Genomic DNA, 17,189 nt, shown 5'->3' with positions numbered 1-17,189 from the left:
TCGACTTAGATGAATTGAGTGCTCCGCTCCTTAGATCTTTTCTGTTCTCTTACTATCATCTTGATTTCATCTTTAATTGAGAGTGTTACCCCAATGCCCTCACCTTCCAGCTATCCTTTGAAATTACCCTGATACTCTTGGATATTTAATTCCCAATCATCTCCATCCTCCAATCATTTTTCTATGATGGCTACTAGATCATACAGCTTTGAATTTACACCACACATTCACTGATGTTATTTCAGATAAAGCCTCCTTATGCTCATTGCCCTTTTAGGATCTAGTCATCCTTGTGATTTTTGCATTTGACCTTGCTGTACTCCTGCTTTTCTCTTTTATTAAACTTTTGTCAGATTCTTCTTTCCCAGCGTGGAATTCTCTAGGGCAGAAATTTAGAGGGAGAAAGTTTAAAGGAGAATTGGAGGCAAGTTTTTGTTTTACACAGAGGATGGGAGGCTGCAGGACTGACAGGGGAAGTGCTAGAGACAAATACTGTGTTTAAGATGCATTTATATAAACTTACAAACAGAAATAAATCCATTTTTGTGACACAGACACAGTCTGTTGATCTCCACTGGGTGGTGCCAGTGCAGCAGTTGTTGCCAAGTTAAACAATCTTCAAGGCAATTAACTTTGGTACTTCAACAGGCCGGGTCATGAAAAAAGTGTATTTGAGCTTTCTTCCACACCATTTACAACTAATACAAGAGCCAGCGACACTTCCATAAAGTCAGCATGGAATGCTTCCTTTCTGGGTCATACCCCACTGCCAGAAGTTATTCTCCACAGTGAAAGCAAACAATTTACTTTCCTGGCTGTCATGTTGCTTCCATCATCAGTGCAATGGTACAAAATCTTGTTCCATGGCCAAAAAAAAAGGCAGGATGTTCTTGCATTGCAATGATGCATTACAACATGAATTGCACCAAAAATAATTTCTTAAAGACCTCCAACCCTCAAACTTTCCCTCATCTTTGCTTTGATTTTTTGCCCCCAATTTCTCCTAATCCTGATGAAAGTGTAGCAGCAAAGGACCACAATTAACCAAGCACCTTTTGGAAACTCTCAACAATTCTATATACTAGGGCAAGTCAGTATTGGATAGTCAGCAACTTTCATATGATCGTGTTCACCAACATTGGCTTCAAGAAAATGGATCTTTGTGTGCAGTCAAGGTTCCACCAGACATGGCTCTGACTGTTGTCTCCACATTCAACTCAAATCCATGCTAAACCAGCACTGTTGACAATGACCTTACATAATGTTAAGGTCTCCCAATTCCCTGTGGTGGTCACGGAACCAGAAACACAAGTAGTGACCTGATAAAGCCTAACCTGAGAGGATCAATCTCCATCTGGCTGAGGGATTCAACCAGGAACCAGATAGCAGTGAGTGAACTCAAATCTTAGCAGGACCTTTTCTAGACAACACTTGTGTGTTTCTTAAACTTGTTAGATCAGAATGAACATTAAATTAATATGGAGACTTTTCAGCATTTTTGTAACAGTTAAAACATACTGCATGGTGTATTCCTAAAAATTGGAGACCACTGACTCCACTTGTTAGTAGACAAGTTAGTTGGACACCACCACAGAATTTGCTGCAGCATCATGAACAACCGACATTTGATTGCATTATATCAGAACATGGCCAGTTTGAAGTTTAGAAAAGTTAACAGGATAGTCCAGTCTTCATCACTGTGCTTTTAGTGGGATAGAGAAAGTGCCAAGAAGAAAGACGAGAAATAGGACCAGAAGGTAGCCCATTCATCCCTGCTCCGCCATTCATCCAGATTACAGCTCATCATCTGCAGACCGGATTAATGCAATAGCGAATAGCAGCAAATGCTACAGGCCCTCTAATTTCAAGGGCCCCCACATTCATCCACTATGAATTATGAGGAACATTTTCATTTTTGTGCAGCAGGTTTCAGATTTCACTGATAGTCTGCTTTAATAACCCTGAATATCCCCAGCAACGGCTCAATGCAGAAGCAATGGCCATCTTAGTTACCCACAATTCCCCATGCAGTTGGAACTGCTCTGCCAGTGTCAGTGGCAGGAAAATGCAGAGCAGTTCCAGCTGTGGGGGATTATGGTTAATGAAGACGGCAATTGATCCTGCATGCCGCCAACCGCTGCTGTAAGGTTTGTTCAAACAATGCACAAGTTTTAGCGGGGTGAAATTTTGGTGTAGGTGCTTCCCCTTTCACCACACATGCGCCAACCAGCACTAGTTAGGGCTCCTTTAAAATACCTTAATCTAGCACTGATCATCTGCCTCAACAACACCGAGCCCTGCTCATCTTAGTCCCAGGAAATGAGCCACAAACAATTTATCATGGCTTAATTATTTTCCTTCCTTTCCTTAAGGGTAGGTAGAATGCTGCAAAGACTTCTAAAGGCATCCTTTCACCATTTTGAAAAAGTATTAATTAATAAAGATCTCTGATAGCTCAGTAATTAGAGCACTGGTCTGGAAAACCATCAAGTTTGTTCCTCACTGGGGCCTCATTTCTGTGAGGCGGCACTGGACAATGTGGTGACCGAAACCTTACGGTAGACAAACTTAAAAGAATTTCATGCATATTACATTCTAAATGTAGTACTACGTGACAATAATGGAACCTTTACCCTTTATATAATACACATAAAACCTACTGATGGATAGCTGGATAAATGGCTAGAACAAGACTTCAATTTTTTTTAAACTGATTATGCAATAAACATGTCATTCAATAGAAATATTTGAGTGAAACAATCATTTTTAAGAAGCCATTAACTGTTCCTGATTAAAAAAAAAATTACCTCAGCAGAACAGAGAAGCCTTGAAACTTCAGTCAGCCTATAGGTATCTTCTTTAAAATAGATTGAGAGTCATCGGTAAGGGCAGAGAAATCCCCCAAGGAATGGACTGAGACTCCTCAGAGCATTGTAATATCATTGAGGACTGAACTGAGGACCAGCATTCATTACAGCATCTCCGTCAAGCTAACAATAAAAAGTCTCAGCAGCACATTTTTTTTTTGATTTTCATGGAATAAACATTCAAAAGCAATGTATAAATGTTTAATGTTTTTAGTTCAGATTTGCCAAATGTTTTAGCTCTAATTGTCGCTGTTAAGCTTACTCCTTTCTGAAATAACAGTTTTTTGTTGCAATGATTGCAAATTTTACCTGAAAACAAGGAACCTGTGAAATAATTGTAACTCAGGGATCGTGCACATTCCCAGTGTTGCAGGTTCTGAAGTTCAGTAAAAACAAGATAAAAACAAAATGCTGCAAATAACAGTAACAGCTTCCACCTGGTCATCAGTATAAGCCTCCAATTTTAATATTAATTGCACAGAGATGGACTAAAGAAATATTCAGCTTGCAAAATAAGAGACATCTCTGCCAGAAAAACCCTTGGCTGGTGGAAAATGGACTTGCAGGTGGGAATGTTATTTCAGGGATAGGAACAGGCAGCGGCCACCCTTGCTTTTGGGAGGCAGAGGTGAAAAGAGAAGGTTGAATACTAGGTTGATCTTTTAAACATGGTCTGCACAATGGAAGTTCAGCTCATGCCTAAAGTGAATAGGACAGAGGCAACAACTTAATGAATGGGCTGGGTCTGGTCAAAAGGAGATCACCAACTGGCTGGCATGAAAAAAAAGCGAAGGGTGTTTGCGAGGGTATCATAGAAGGGGAAGAGTATCCCAGATGAGGGGAGAGTTTATTTCTTGGGTAGGGAACAATCCTTCACTTCCAATAACAGCCTCTTCTGCTCTTTGATTCTGTTGTCTGCTCAGACCAAACTTAGAATTGTAATCAGGGTAGACTTCTTTGGCCTCTGATCTGTGTAATTAAGAAAAAAGTCTACAAGATTCTGAAGGACACCTTTATCTCAGAAATCAGAGTGCAAACAGATAATTGAGCAAATTCCTTATTTGACTTTGAACAGCTATCCAGAATGGAATTAAATTCCAATGCATCTCTGTGATAGTACAGATTCTATCACCAATCTGTACATTATCAGATTTTAGTGTAGGATGACTGTGATTGGCTGAGAGTGGAGCCACATCTACTGGCAGGTCTTAAAGGATTGCTCCGAGCCAGACCAGGTCATTCTGGACTGGTCGACCTACATGTGATACGCTCCAGTCTTTTAGTTAATAAAAGCCTTGGTTTGGATCAACAAGTCTTTGGTTCTTTCGACGCGCTCCACAATCTCTCAGCAGACCTGGGTTACTCCCACCCACATGACACCGACCATTACCAGAGTTAAAATGGATTTTAAAAAAAGCATTTGGAGGCATCCTGCAATGGAGATCTCCAGTACAGTACCCTGACCAAAGAGCAGCAACTGCTTTGTGCCTTTGCAAACAAAAGCCAATGCATGCCAAACATTTTGAAGCTTGCAATCCCACACAACCCTATGTGAGCATCTTCAAGAAATAATAACAATATCTTCAGGGTATTTCAGAGAGAAAGTGAATTTCTCCTTTCCTCTGTGGGTTTTTTTTCCCTCAAGAGACAATACAATATTTATTATTCAAATAGCATGAGATTGAAGCGTCTGCATATCGTAAACTTTTGGAATGGAAAATCCATCTGAATTGTTCTTGGCACTTGAACAGAGTTAGTTTAGTTCCAGTTCGCTCTGGCAGATAGAAGACCTGTTAAGTGTTACTACTTCAGTTCCTACATAATGAGGTGCTGCAAAGAATGTATGTTTGTAAAGTTAAACAATCATCTTGTTCAGATCCATCTGACAAAAAGCAAAAAAAAATTGTTCAATTAGCAGCTTCCATAGTGAATGAGCTGATGCAGTTGACTTGAAAAGATTACAAATGCCCAAGATTCTTCCCTGGTTTGCAATAGGGTTCATTGAAACCAGTGAAGATGGTATCAACAATCAACTCTGCATTAAAGCGAGTTCATACACCTGATTGTTAGTGGATCTGCACATGGATATGAAGAGTGATACAAGGGTCTGTAATTTTTTTTTTTAAATGAACAGCAGCTTTGTAACGGGAAATTTTAACAAAATTCCCACAACGCAGGCTGTGTAAAATGTTTGGAACGGAAATGAGTGACTCGTGTGTTTTAAAATTTTTCCTGTAGCAGCTCTAGACAATTTTGTGGACGGCCTGCAGTCTAATCTGACCTGTAGGTGGACTGCAATGATGGGTTAAATGATGAGGAAAACGTCGACACTGTGTATTGCACACATGGTCTACATTGACCGAAGTCCAGCCTTCAAAATTATCAAAACTTGGGTATTTTAGTGTAAATGTCACTCCTGTAAGAGCAGCCAGTACGAAGGCAAGTGTGAAAATTGTCACAACAGCCGTGTAAAAACCATAAAAGTCTTCAGTGATTTCACTCACTTTACAGATTGTATACACAAAGAGCAGTCACTTCTTCAACCAATTGGAAGGCTTGCCAGCAAACACATTGCTTCATTCACAAGAGTTGCTGCCAGTGGGAATTATGGGCAACAATTGGAAAATGCAAACCAAAAGTTAAGGCAATAACATCCACAGCACTTTCAAACTTCGAACCAAGCTGAAGTTAATGAATCCAGCTCTCTTTGAACACATCTGAGCAACTGTCCATGGAACCATACTGGTTTAACTTATTCATTAGTAGGATGTCAGAGTTAACCAGCATACACCATTGCCCCAGTCTTTCTGTTGAAATTACAGCCACAGTATTGATAGATTGAGGATTTTCAGCAAACACAAAAACAGATAAAGTAGAAAATATAGCAAATACTCACCAGGCAAATGTTTGATGCCGATGACTTTGATTCAGAATCAAGAAAAAGTGGACATCAGACTTGTTTAAAATTGCAGAGGTGGGAGGGCTAGAGAAAACAAAGAAGATATCTGTGAAAAGACTGAGCAATGCAAGTGGTGGTACCATCTGAGAGGGCTGGTGAGAATTAGTTAGCCGCAGCAGATTCATCTGATGCAAGAGAGCTGTAATGATTCATAAGTAAATGGATAAAGATCCAAAAATGTGGCAGAATTTGAAATCCGATATTTTGGCAGGAAACAAAAAAAAGCATTTTCCAAATGATGTGCAACATTTTTTATTTTAAAACTCACATACCGCTAAGTAATCCCTATGCCATCGGTGCTCTGATTAGTCAGGGATTGCTTAAGGTGGTAAGTGAGTGGGAAGGGAAGGTTGAGAATCACTGCTGTTACTGAAGTATTTTGCTTGAGAAAATGGTCATTGGCCCATTTCCTTTGGAGTTATGAAACCGTGCACATAACGAGTGAATTAGAGACGATTAAAACAGGTGTTTTCGAACTTTTTCTTTCCACTCACACATCATCTTAAGCAATCCCTTACTAATCACAGAGCACCTCTAGTATAGGGAATACTTAAGGTGGAATGTGAGTTTTTTAAAAAAGTTGCCATCCCTAGATTTGAGATTGAAGGACATGGAAGTTGAAAGGGTTTGGGAAAATCAAGCCTCCAATTCACAAAAGAGCAAATAATGAGGAAATCCAACAGAATGTTTTCAATTATGGCTGGGAAATGGGAACACAAGCCAGGTGTGGATGAGAAGTGGGGGCATTTAATGGGACGGGGGGAAGATTGGAAGTAGTTCTGTTTTCAATTGGTCTTCATTAATAGAGACCAAGTGATCAAATGCAGAGAGGTTAGAGTGGATAGAGAATTAGCGATGGGTCCCAAAAAACTCATGTTCAACCATGTGAATTAAGCAGAGGTATATTGTGTCTGTTCAATCACTCACACTTTCTCTGCTTGGTTTCTCCATTGTAGAAGAAACCAGATTGTGTTCACTGAATTCAGGAAACAAAACTGGGACATGCAGCTGAATAATTCCTTCAACTGGGAGGAGAGCTTTGGTCCCTGGATGGTGGGAATGGAAGAGATCCATGGCAGGCATGGTGTCTCCTGCAGTCACATGGAAAGACGGGTTGTTTGCAACATGAAGAGTAAATCACAACATTATGGAGGGAAAGATTCAGTCGATGCACCCAAGGGTGGAATCACTAAGGCATTGGAAATTACAGAGCAAGGCTGCTTTAGAGGAAAGTGAAGAGGAATCCTACTTTCGCTCTAGGTTGGAGGAGACTGGAAATGTATATTCTCTGCTTTTACACCTCAGCTGTGCCTAAGCAGTTGACTATTCCAACCACTTTTATTTCAGATTTTCACCAGCGACAATTGAGTCAGCGTGAAAACAAGCCCTGTCCATTCTGCATCCTTTTCTTGGATCTCAAGCAGTTGAGTCTCGAGAGAGCAGCCCATCATGTGGAACCTGATTGAATGCCTTGCTGAAATCCACATGTACAACTTCTACAATTCTTCTTTCATCAACCTTCTTGGAAACATCTTTGAAAAACTCAATTAGATTTGTGAGACATGTCCTCCCACTTGCAAAACCATGTTGACTATCCCCTAATCAGGCTCTATCTATGTGCATGTATAGTTTCTCCCTCAGAATCCTCTCTAGTAAATTACCAACCACAGTTGTGAGGTTCATTTCTATAGTTACCAGCCTTTTCCCTGCAGCCCTTCTTGAACAGAGGCACGACTTTCACCACCGTCTGGATTTCCAGCACCTCACCTATCTTAAATCTCACCAGGGAACCTGCAATTTCCTCTCTAGTTTCCAACAGTATCCTCAGAAATATCTGAACAGGCCCATGATTTGTCTATCTTTATGCACATCAAGATCTTCAAATTCTCCTCGACCACAATTCTGACTGTTCAAGACACTAACATTGACCACCCCAAGTTCCCTAATCTTCAAGATTTTCTTCACAGTGAAAACAGAGGGCCTTGTGGCTCCAACACAGTTGATCACATTGATTCCTGAGGGGTCCCTTTATTTCTCAGGCTATCCTTATTCACTTCATGCTGTTAACCAAAATGCTATCTGCCAGACCTATCTCCTGTCCAATCTTTGCCCTCCTGATTTCCCTTTTTAGCTTGCCTCTTAGTTCCAGTTAACTCTTGATACCAGCTGTTTATACTGGCCTCACACCTCCTTCTTTGCTTTGAAATAAACAAATAATTCCAAGCCAAAGTGACTTGGATGGCATCCTGCCGTTCATGGTCTCTCTATGCAGTGGGTACACTTGTCCTTGCAGGCAGCATGTTTGCAGTTCTGGGTGGTTGCTGCATTGATTGTGTGGACCTGCTGTGAACATATTCCTCAGGTGTAGCCTTGGCTAGGAATCATAATTAGAGACAAATTCAGCATTTAATTTTCCAACTCTGATCCAAATATTGGATCTTAAAATACATGGAAGAAATTTGCTGAACAGAAATACAGGGAAATGGTGAAAAGTGATGAATATGGGATTTCTCCCACGGGAGAAACCATGGGATTTCTCCCACGGAAGAAATAGTGCAGGAGATTTAAAGGATCTCCACACAAACCATTGAAACACCATGAGAATTACCAACAGCAGATCACGGGTCATGTAAAGAAGATCCAAACATGGACACAGAGGAGGGCTACAGGTCAAGAGGAGATGCTGGATCCTCAAGCTTCCACTCCCTACCATCCTCCTGGCCAAAGTACAATTCTTGGAGAACAAACAATGAACTCAAAAGCCAGACATTAATATCAGAGACATATTAGGGAGTGCTACGTGATGTGCTTTGCAGAAACATAGTTAAGAGCAGACATTAGAGACACAGCGCTACAGCCTGTAGGTGGTGCCAGGAAAAACCAGGGGAGGTAATGTTTGTGTCATCAATTCATCATGGTGCACAAACATGGTCATGTTCCAGTCCTACTCCCCCAACCTGGAACATATGGCGATCAAGGGTCGCCCATTCTATCTGCTGAGGGATTGCACCACCACCATCCTGGTTGCAGTGTACAGTCTGCCCCAGGCCAATGCCAGGCTGGCACTGGAAGAATTGAACACTGATAAACAGCCCATCCTGATGCCTTCCTGATCATTGTAGTGGACCTCATCAAGCTAACCTGAAAGCCTCTGACAAACTACCACCAATACATCACATGCAAGAAAAGGGGAGCCAACACCCTCAACTACTGCTACCCATCATGAAGAATGCCTAGCAAGCCATACCACCACTGCACTTCAGCAAGCATGATCATCTAACTGTACTTCTACTCCTGGCGTACAAGCAGAGACTGAGGACCACAGAACCAGTAGTGAAGTCAGTGAAAATATGGTCAAGGGAGGCAGAGGAGCCTCTGGAGGACTGCTTTGAATCAGTGGAGTGATACATATTCAAGATGAATTAATATGCATCATGTGTCACCGTCTTCTTCAAGACCAGCATGGATAAGTGTGTGCCCATGTGCACATACCAGGTGTTTCCCAACTGGAAGCCTTGGATTAATCAGAGGATTTTCAACCTGCTGAGAGGGAGAACAGGGCTTTTAAGGCCAGGGATCAGGATCTCTACAAGAAGTCCAGGTACATCTTGCGGAAGGCCATCTCTGAAGCAAAGTGGCAATTCCAAAGGTATCTGGAGACAGAGACACCAGCTCTGGCAGAGAGTGCAGGACATTACAGCCTACAAAGCAAGGGTGAACACCATAGAGGGATGTGATGCTTCATTACCTGATGAGCTGAACACCTATGCCCTTTTGAGGAGAACCAAACAATGCCGACTAGAATTCTTGCAACTGCTGAGGACCCCATGATATCTGTCTCTGGGATCGATTCAGAACATCATTCAAAAGAGTGAACCCTCTCAAGGCATCAGGCCCTGATGATGATCTTGGCAGGGTACTGAAAATCTGTGCCGACCAACTAGCTGGACTGTTCACAGACATTTTCAACCTCTCATTGCTGCAGTCAGAGGTTCCCACCTGCTTCAAAAGGGCTTCACTAATCCTGGTGCCCAAGAAGAGTGGTGTGAACTGCCTCAATAATGACCGCCCAGTAGCACCAACTTCTACTGTGGTGAAATGCTTGAAGAGGCTGGTCATGGCCAGAATTAACACGTACCTAAATAAAGATTTGGACCCTCTGCAGTTTGCCTATTGTCACAACAACAGATGCAATATCACTGGCTCTCCACTCAGCTCTGGATCACCTCAAACAGCAACTCATATATACGACTGCTCTTCATTGAAGCCCAAGCTGTAATCAATACCATTATTCCCTCAGTGCTAGTCAAGAAGCTACAAACTCTGGGCCTCTGTACCTCCCTCTTCAACTGGATCCTTGACTCGCATCAGAAGACCACAGTCTGTACGAATTGGAAACAATGTCGCACCCCAAGGACATGGGCTTAGCCCACTGCTCTACTCATTATACACCCATGACTGTGTGGCCAGACACAATTCCAGTGCTAACTACAAGTTTGCCAATGACATCAGTTATTGGCAGAATCACAAATGGCAATGAGGAAACATACAGGAGGGAAATAGATCCCCTTGAGTGGTGTCACGCCAACAACCTTGCACTCAATGTTAGGAAAATCAATGAGATAATTGTGGACTTCAGGAGGAAATCAGATGTACATGACCCAGTCTTCATCATGGGCTCAATAGTGGAGAGGGTCAAAAATTTCCTGGGTGTAAACATGTCCATAGATCTGTCCTGGAGCTTCCATGTTGATGCAATCACAAATAAGGCTCGCCGGCGGCGATACTTCGTGAAGTGCTTGAGAAGATTCAGTATGTCACCAAAAACTTCTACTGGTGTATCATAGAGAGCAACTTGGTTGGTCGCATCACTGCCTGGTTATAGAGGCAACAACTCTCAGGTCAAGATAAAATTCCAGAGGGTTGTTATCTTGGGCTATGACATCACAGGCACCAAACTTCAATCCATCTACATGAATCAGCATCTTAAAAATGCAGCCTCTATACTCAAAGACCCTCACCACCGAGCCCATGCCCTCTTCACTCTGCTACCATTGGGGAAAAGTACAGGAGCCTAAAGACGAACACCCAGAGGTACAAGGACAACTTCTTCCTCGGTGCCAGCAGATTCTTTAATGATCAATTAACTAAAGACACTGCCTTACTTTTCATGCACTTTTAATTTATTTATTGTTATAAAAGTGGTTTTTAAATCAATGTTTGCGCTACGACGCTGCTGCAAAACGCCAAATTTCATGGCTTGTTCATGACAATAAATTCTGATTCTGGAGCCAACTCACGGTCATCTTAATGAGCTAAATATCCTCTCTGTTCAGCAATCTATCTTTGCTTCTATGAAGGTCACAATAACCTGTTCTCATATCATGTCTCTGAAAGAAAATTTCATCTACCTTTGTTGTAAGGCTTAAATGCCATAGGCTTCATGACCAACACCCCAAACTCCCCCATGGTCATTATTTTCTCGAATTAGACTAACACATAGGAAGAGAAGTAGACCATTTGTCGAGTCCTCTCCACTATTCTTCCACGCAACCCATTCCCCTGCCTTTCCCAGATAACATTTGACACTCTGACTATTTATTTGATGCATAAATTAGATTATAAGAATTGACTTGGCAATCCATTTAATTCTGCAGACATTACTTCCACTTTGGAAGCAAATTCAGCTCTTGCATTCATTACTACACAGAGTTGTCAGCATTTCAAAAACAAATTGAAATACTAACAAAGATTCAAGGGTAAACAATCGCACATCTTTAGAATTATAATAATGAATAGAGAAATGCAGAACTGAACTTAGTTTCATTTGAAAAAATGAAACAAAGTTATTCCAGATTTTTAAATTGAGAAGAAAATAAAAGATGTGTCAAATAAATTGTTCGGCTCAGAATGAGCAGAATCTAAAATTTCAAGTAACAGCTATTTTTCCCACTGTCACTGATATCTGGTGCAATCTTCCATAATTGGCTGGTTACAACTCCATCAATTAGCGTCCTTAAAAATAGACCTGAATGAATATCTGGTTAGGAACAGTTCTGAGGTTTATAAGAACAAGTAGATATCAAATGCAGGGTAGAAGCGATGGTCCTTGGCTTGCAGTAACATGGAGGGATTTATAGCAGAAAAGACTGCTATAATTCATGTAAGCAGAAGCAATCTTTGATCATCCAGGTTGATGCATTAGCACTGCCTCCCTTATCCATCATTTAATCAAATCTGATTAAAGCTTCAATACTGAACTCCTGCCCAAGGCTGTTAAATTTTGCCCACTTGCATAGTAAGAATCTGTCCCAACTGTGTTTAAAAACTTTCAAAGATTGCATCAGTCATTCTTTGAGGGGGAATGTTTCAGAAAAAAAAACTTCAACTCCATGGGAGAAAAAGAAAACTCTTAAAAGGGTGACCCATATTTTTAAATTAAGATCCTGGTTCTTGATTCTCCCACAGGAGGTAACAACCTCAACTTTCTCTTTTAAACTCCACCAAAAATAAGTCTATCTTATCAACTCAAGACATTGCAGGTACTGTATTAGTCTGATAAACCTTTTCTGAACTGATTCCAATCAATAAACCTTGTTCCTTATTGGAGGATTCCAATTCTGTGCTATATACAACCCATAACCTAATTTCTATTTATTTGTTGCACCTTTTGCAAATCTATGAGTTTACTCAGAACCTACTGTACCTCTAAACTCTGCATTTTTCATCATTTAGGTCAGGTCATTGGTTTATTTAAGACAGAGATTGATGCCTTGGCTAATCAAGAACCTATCAAAGGTTATGGGGAGAAGGCCGGGCAGTGGGACTGAGTGGGAAAATAGATCAGCTTATGATTAAATGGCAGGGCAGAATAGATGGGTTGAATAGCCTATTTCTGCTCCCATGTTATAGAATGCTACAGCACAGAAAACAAGGCCTTCAACCCTTCTAGCTGTTCAGCTAGTCCCAATAACCTGCTCCCATTCCATAACCCTCCAAATTACTCCCATCCATGTATCTATCCAATTTATTCTTAAGATAGAGTCTGCACCCAGCACATCAGATGCAAGCTCATTGCACACTCCCACCACTGAGTGGAGAAGTTCCCCTAAACCATTCCCCCTTCACCCTAAAGCCATGTCCTTTCATATTTATCTTTCATAACCTCAGTGGAAAGTGTCTACTCACATTTACTGTCGATAGCCCTCAATTTTGTAAACCTCTATCAAATCTTCCCTTATTCTTCATTCCAAGGATTAAAGTCCTAACCTATTTAATCTTTCCCTGTAATTCAACTCCTGAAGATCTGGCAACATCTTACAGATCTCCTCTGCACTCTTTCAATCTTATTGATGTTCTCCTGTAGTTAGGCGGCCAGAACTGCACACAATATTCCAAATTTGGCATCATTAACGTCTTAAACAACTTCAACATAACATCCCAACTCCTATACTCAATACTTTGATTTATAAAGGCCAAGGTGCCAAAAGCTTTCTTAACAACCTTGTCCAAATGCAATGTCACATTCATGGAACAATGTATCTGTATCCCAGGTCTTTTTGCTCCTGTGAACTCCTCAGTGTCCTACCATTTACAGTGTACTTCCTTCCTTGGTTTGCTCTTTCAAAATGCAACATATCACACTGGTCTGCATCAAACTCCATCATCCATTTACTATCCCATTCTCCCAGTTGGTCCAGATCCCTCGACAAGCTTCAAAAATCTTCCTCGCTGTCCACAACGCTTCCTTTATGTCATCAGCAAACTTGCTGATTCAATTTTCCACATTATCATCCAGATCATTGATGTAGGCAACAAACAACAATGGTCCCAACACCGATCCCTGAGGCACACCACTGGTCACAGGCCTCCAGACTGAGAAGCAACTATCCACTACCACCGTTTTCTCCCAAACAGCCAATTTCCAATCCAGTTTACAATCTCTCCATGGATACCTAGTGCCTTAACCTTCTGAATTAACCTCCCATGTGGGATCTCGTCAAAGGCCTTACTAAAGTCCATGCAGACAACATCCACAGGCTTTTCTTCATCTACCTTCTTGGTAACCTCTTCAAAAAACTCTACAAGATTTGTTAAACATGTCCTACAATGCACAAAAGCCATGCTGACTGTCCTTAATCAGCCCATGCTATCCAAATATCTATATATCCTGTCTGCCAGAACTCCTAGTAATTTAGCAGCTACTGATGTCAGACTCACCCACCCATCTATAATTATCTGCTTTATTTTTGGAGCATTTTTAAAAAAGAAAAACAGCAAGACAACATGAGCCACCCTGCAATCCTCTGGCACCTCACTCCTGCTAAGGACATTTTGAATACATCAGCCAGGCTCCCTTCAATTTCTACACTAGTCTCCCTCAGACTCAAGGGAATATTAGATCTGGCCCAGGGGATTTATCTACATTTGTAGACAGCAAGCACCTCCTCCTCCTTCATCTCCACCTGTTCTATGACCTTTCTGTTTGTTTCTCTTCCTTCCTTATGCACTGCACTCATTTCTCGAGTAAATACCGAAGCAAAAAACTGTTTAAGATCTTTCCCATTACACGAGGCTCCACACACAGTTGACCCCTCTGATCCTCTAGGGAACCAATTTTGTCCCGTTATCCTCTTACTCTTAATATACTTGTAGAAACCCTTTGGATTGACCTTCACGTTATCTGCCAGAGCACCTTCATCCCTTTTTTCTACCTTCCTGATTTCCTTTTATATTTTCTACATTCTGCATGTATCTCATTTTCTCCTTCTGACCTACACTGATTATACACGACTTCTTCATAAATCATATCACTAATATCACTTGAAAACCAACGTTCCCTCGGCCTGTTAATTTTGCCTTTAAATCTGGTAGGAACATGTAAATTCTGCACCCTCAAAATCTCACCTTTGAAGGCCTTCCACTTGCCAGACATGTCCTTGCCAGAAAACAGCTTATTCTAAACTGACCTTTCCAAGATCCATCTCATTTCCACAAAATTGGCCTTTTTCCAATTTAGAATCTCAACTTGAGGACCAGACCCATCCTGATCCATAAGCAACTTGAAATTAATGACATTATGATCACTCGACCCAAAATGCTCACCGACAAAGACTTCTGCCACCTGACCTGCCAGTCTCCCTAATAGGAGATCCAAGTACTGTATCCTCTCTCATTGGTGCCTCTATACATTGATATAGAGGAACTCCAAGCCATCTAGTCCCTTTAAAGTATGGAAGTCCTATTCAATAGGAAGAAAATTAAAATTTCCTTCTTCCACAACTTAGTTTCTTACAAAAGTCTGTTATATCCTGACAGATTTGTGCCTCCAATTCTCTCGGACTATTGGATGGTCTGTAACAAGCCCATTAATGTGCTCACACCTTTCCTGTTCCTTAGCTCCACCCACATGGCCTCTGCAGGAGAGTCCATTTTGTCTTAGCGCAGCTGTGATATTTTCCCTGACTACCAATTCCACTCCTCCCCCTTTCATCTCTCCCCTTCGATCATGTCTGGAACATCAGAACCCCAAAACACAGCTGCCAGTCCTGCCCCTCCTGCAACCAAGGTCTCACTAATAGCAATAATGTCATAATCCCACATTCAAATCCACAACCTCAACTCATCTGCCTCACTAACAATAATCCTCACATTGAAATAGATACATTTGAGATCATATCCAGCATGAACAAACCTCTACTTTCTGTCTTTATGTGCAGTCCTCTCATGACCCTAACCATTCTCCATCTGGTTACCAGCTCTATCACTCTGGTTCCCCTCCCCCTGCAAGTCTAGTTTAAACCCCCTTCGACCCCAGAGTAGAACTAACAAACTTGCAAGGATATTAGTTCCCACTCCAGTTCATGTGCAAACCATCCCATCTTTCCTGGAAGAGAGCCCAATTATCCAGAAATAGGAAGCCCTCCCTCCTACATCAGGTCTTTACCCACATGCTTAGCTGCATCATCTTCCTGCTTCTAACCTCACTAGCACTAGGCAACCCTGAGATCGCCACCCTAGAGGTCCTGTGCTTCAACATTGCACCAAGCTCCCTAAAGTCTCTTAGCAGGACCTCCTCCCTCTTCCTACCCACATCATTGGTCCCTACTGGCTACTTACCCTCCCTCATTAGAATCAGGAGAACTCAACCCAAGATATTTCAGACCCTGGCACCAGAGAGGCAACAGACCATCCAAGATACTCAATCTCTCCAACAAAACCTTCTATCTGACCCCCTAAATAATAAACCCCCTATCAATACTACACTCCTCTCCTCCCTCCTGAGCTGAGGGACCAGTCTCAGTGGCAAAGGCGTGACCACTACAACTTGTCCCGGGTATCCAAAATGGTTTACCCATTGTTGATGGGAACAGCCACAGGGGTGCTCTGCTCCTTCTGCCTCTTTCCCACACCTCCCCTGACAGTCACCCAGCTGCCCACCTCCTGGCTCTTAGGGGTGCCTGCCTCCCCAAAACGGTCACTGCCCCTGCCTCCCCAAAACGGTCACTGCCCCTGCCTCCCCAAAACGGTCACTGCCCCTGCCTCCCCAAAACGGTCACTGCCCCTGCCTCCCCAAAACGGTCACTGCCCCTGCCTCCCCAAAACGGTCACTGCCCCTGCCTCCCCAAAACGGTCACTGCCCCTGCCTCCCCAAAACGGTCACTGCCCCTGCCTCCCCAAAACGGTCACTGCCCCTGCCTCCCCAAAACGGTCACTGCCCCTGCCTCCCCAAAACGGTCACTGCCCCTGCCTCCCCAAAACGGTCACTGCCCCTGCCTCCCCAAAACGGTCACTGCCCCTGCCTCCCCAAAACGGTCACTGCCCCTGCCTCCCCAAAACGGTCACTGCCCCTGCCTCCCCAAAACGGTCACTGCCCCTGCCTCCCCAAAACGGTCACTGCCCCTGCCTCCCCAAAACGGTCACTGCCCCTGCCTCCCCAAAACGGTCACTGCCCCTGCCTCCCCAAAACGGTCACTGCCCCTGCCTCCCCAAAACGGTCACTGCCCCTGCCTCCCCAAAACGGTCACTGCCCCTGCCTCCCCAAAACGGTCACTGCCCCTGCCTCCCCAAAACGGTCACTGCCCCTGCCTCCCCAAAACGGTCACTGCCCCTGCCTCCCCAAAACGGTCACTGCCCCTGCCTCCCCAAAACGGTCACTGCCCCTGCCTCCCCAAAACGGTCACTGCCCCTGCCTCCCCAAAACGGTCACTGCCCCTGCCTCCCCAAAACGGTCACTGCCCCTGCCTCCCCAAAACGGTCACTGCCCCTGCCTCCCCAAAACGGTCACTGCCCCTGCCTCCCCAAAACGGTCACTGCCCCTGCCTCCCCAAAACGGTCACTGCCCCTGCCTCCCCAAAACGGTC

General features: G+C 43.0%; 1 protein-coding gene across 12 annotated transcripts in view; it reads right to left on the bottom strand.

Annotated features, from left to right (window-relative positions):
* The window catches only part of eda2r (ectodysplasin A2 receptor), a 678,182-nt gene that overhangs the window by 310,391 nt on the left and 350,602 nt on the right, over positions 1-17,189 (bottom strand). For all 12 annotated transcript variants that reach the window (XR_011342800.1, XR_011342797.1, XR_011342807.1 and 9 more), the window contains one exon: positions 5,764-5,850. The gene's annotated coding sequence lies outside the window, so the exon portion shown is untranslated. The remainder of the gene's footprint in view (positions 1-5,763; positions 5,851-17,189) is intronic.

The sequence above is a fragment of the Narcine bancroftii genome, chromosome 8 (assembly GCF_036971445.1).
Source record: "Narcine bancroftii isolate sNarBan1 chromosome 8, sNarBan1.hap1, whole genome shotgun sequence".
Lineage (NCBI taxonomy): Eukaryota > Metazoa > Chordata > Chondrichthyes > Torpediniformes > Narcinidae > Narcine > Narcine bancroftii.
Note: the sequence above shows the minus strand (reverse complement) of the source record. Positions and strands in the feature narration are given on the sequence as shown.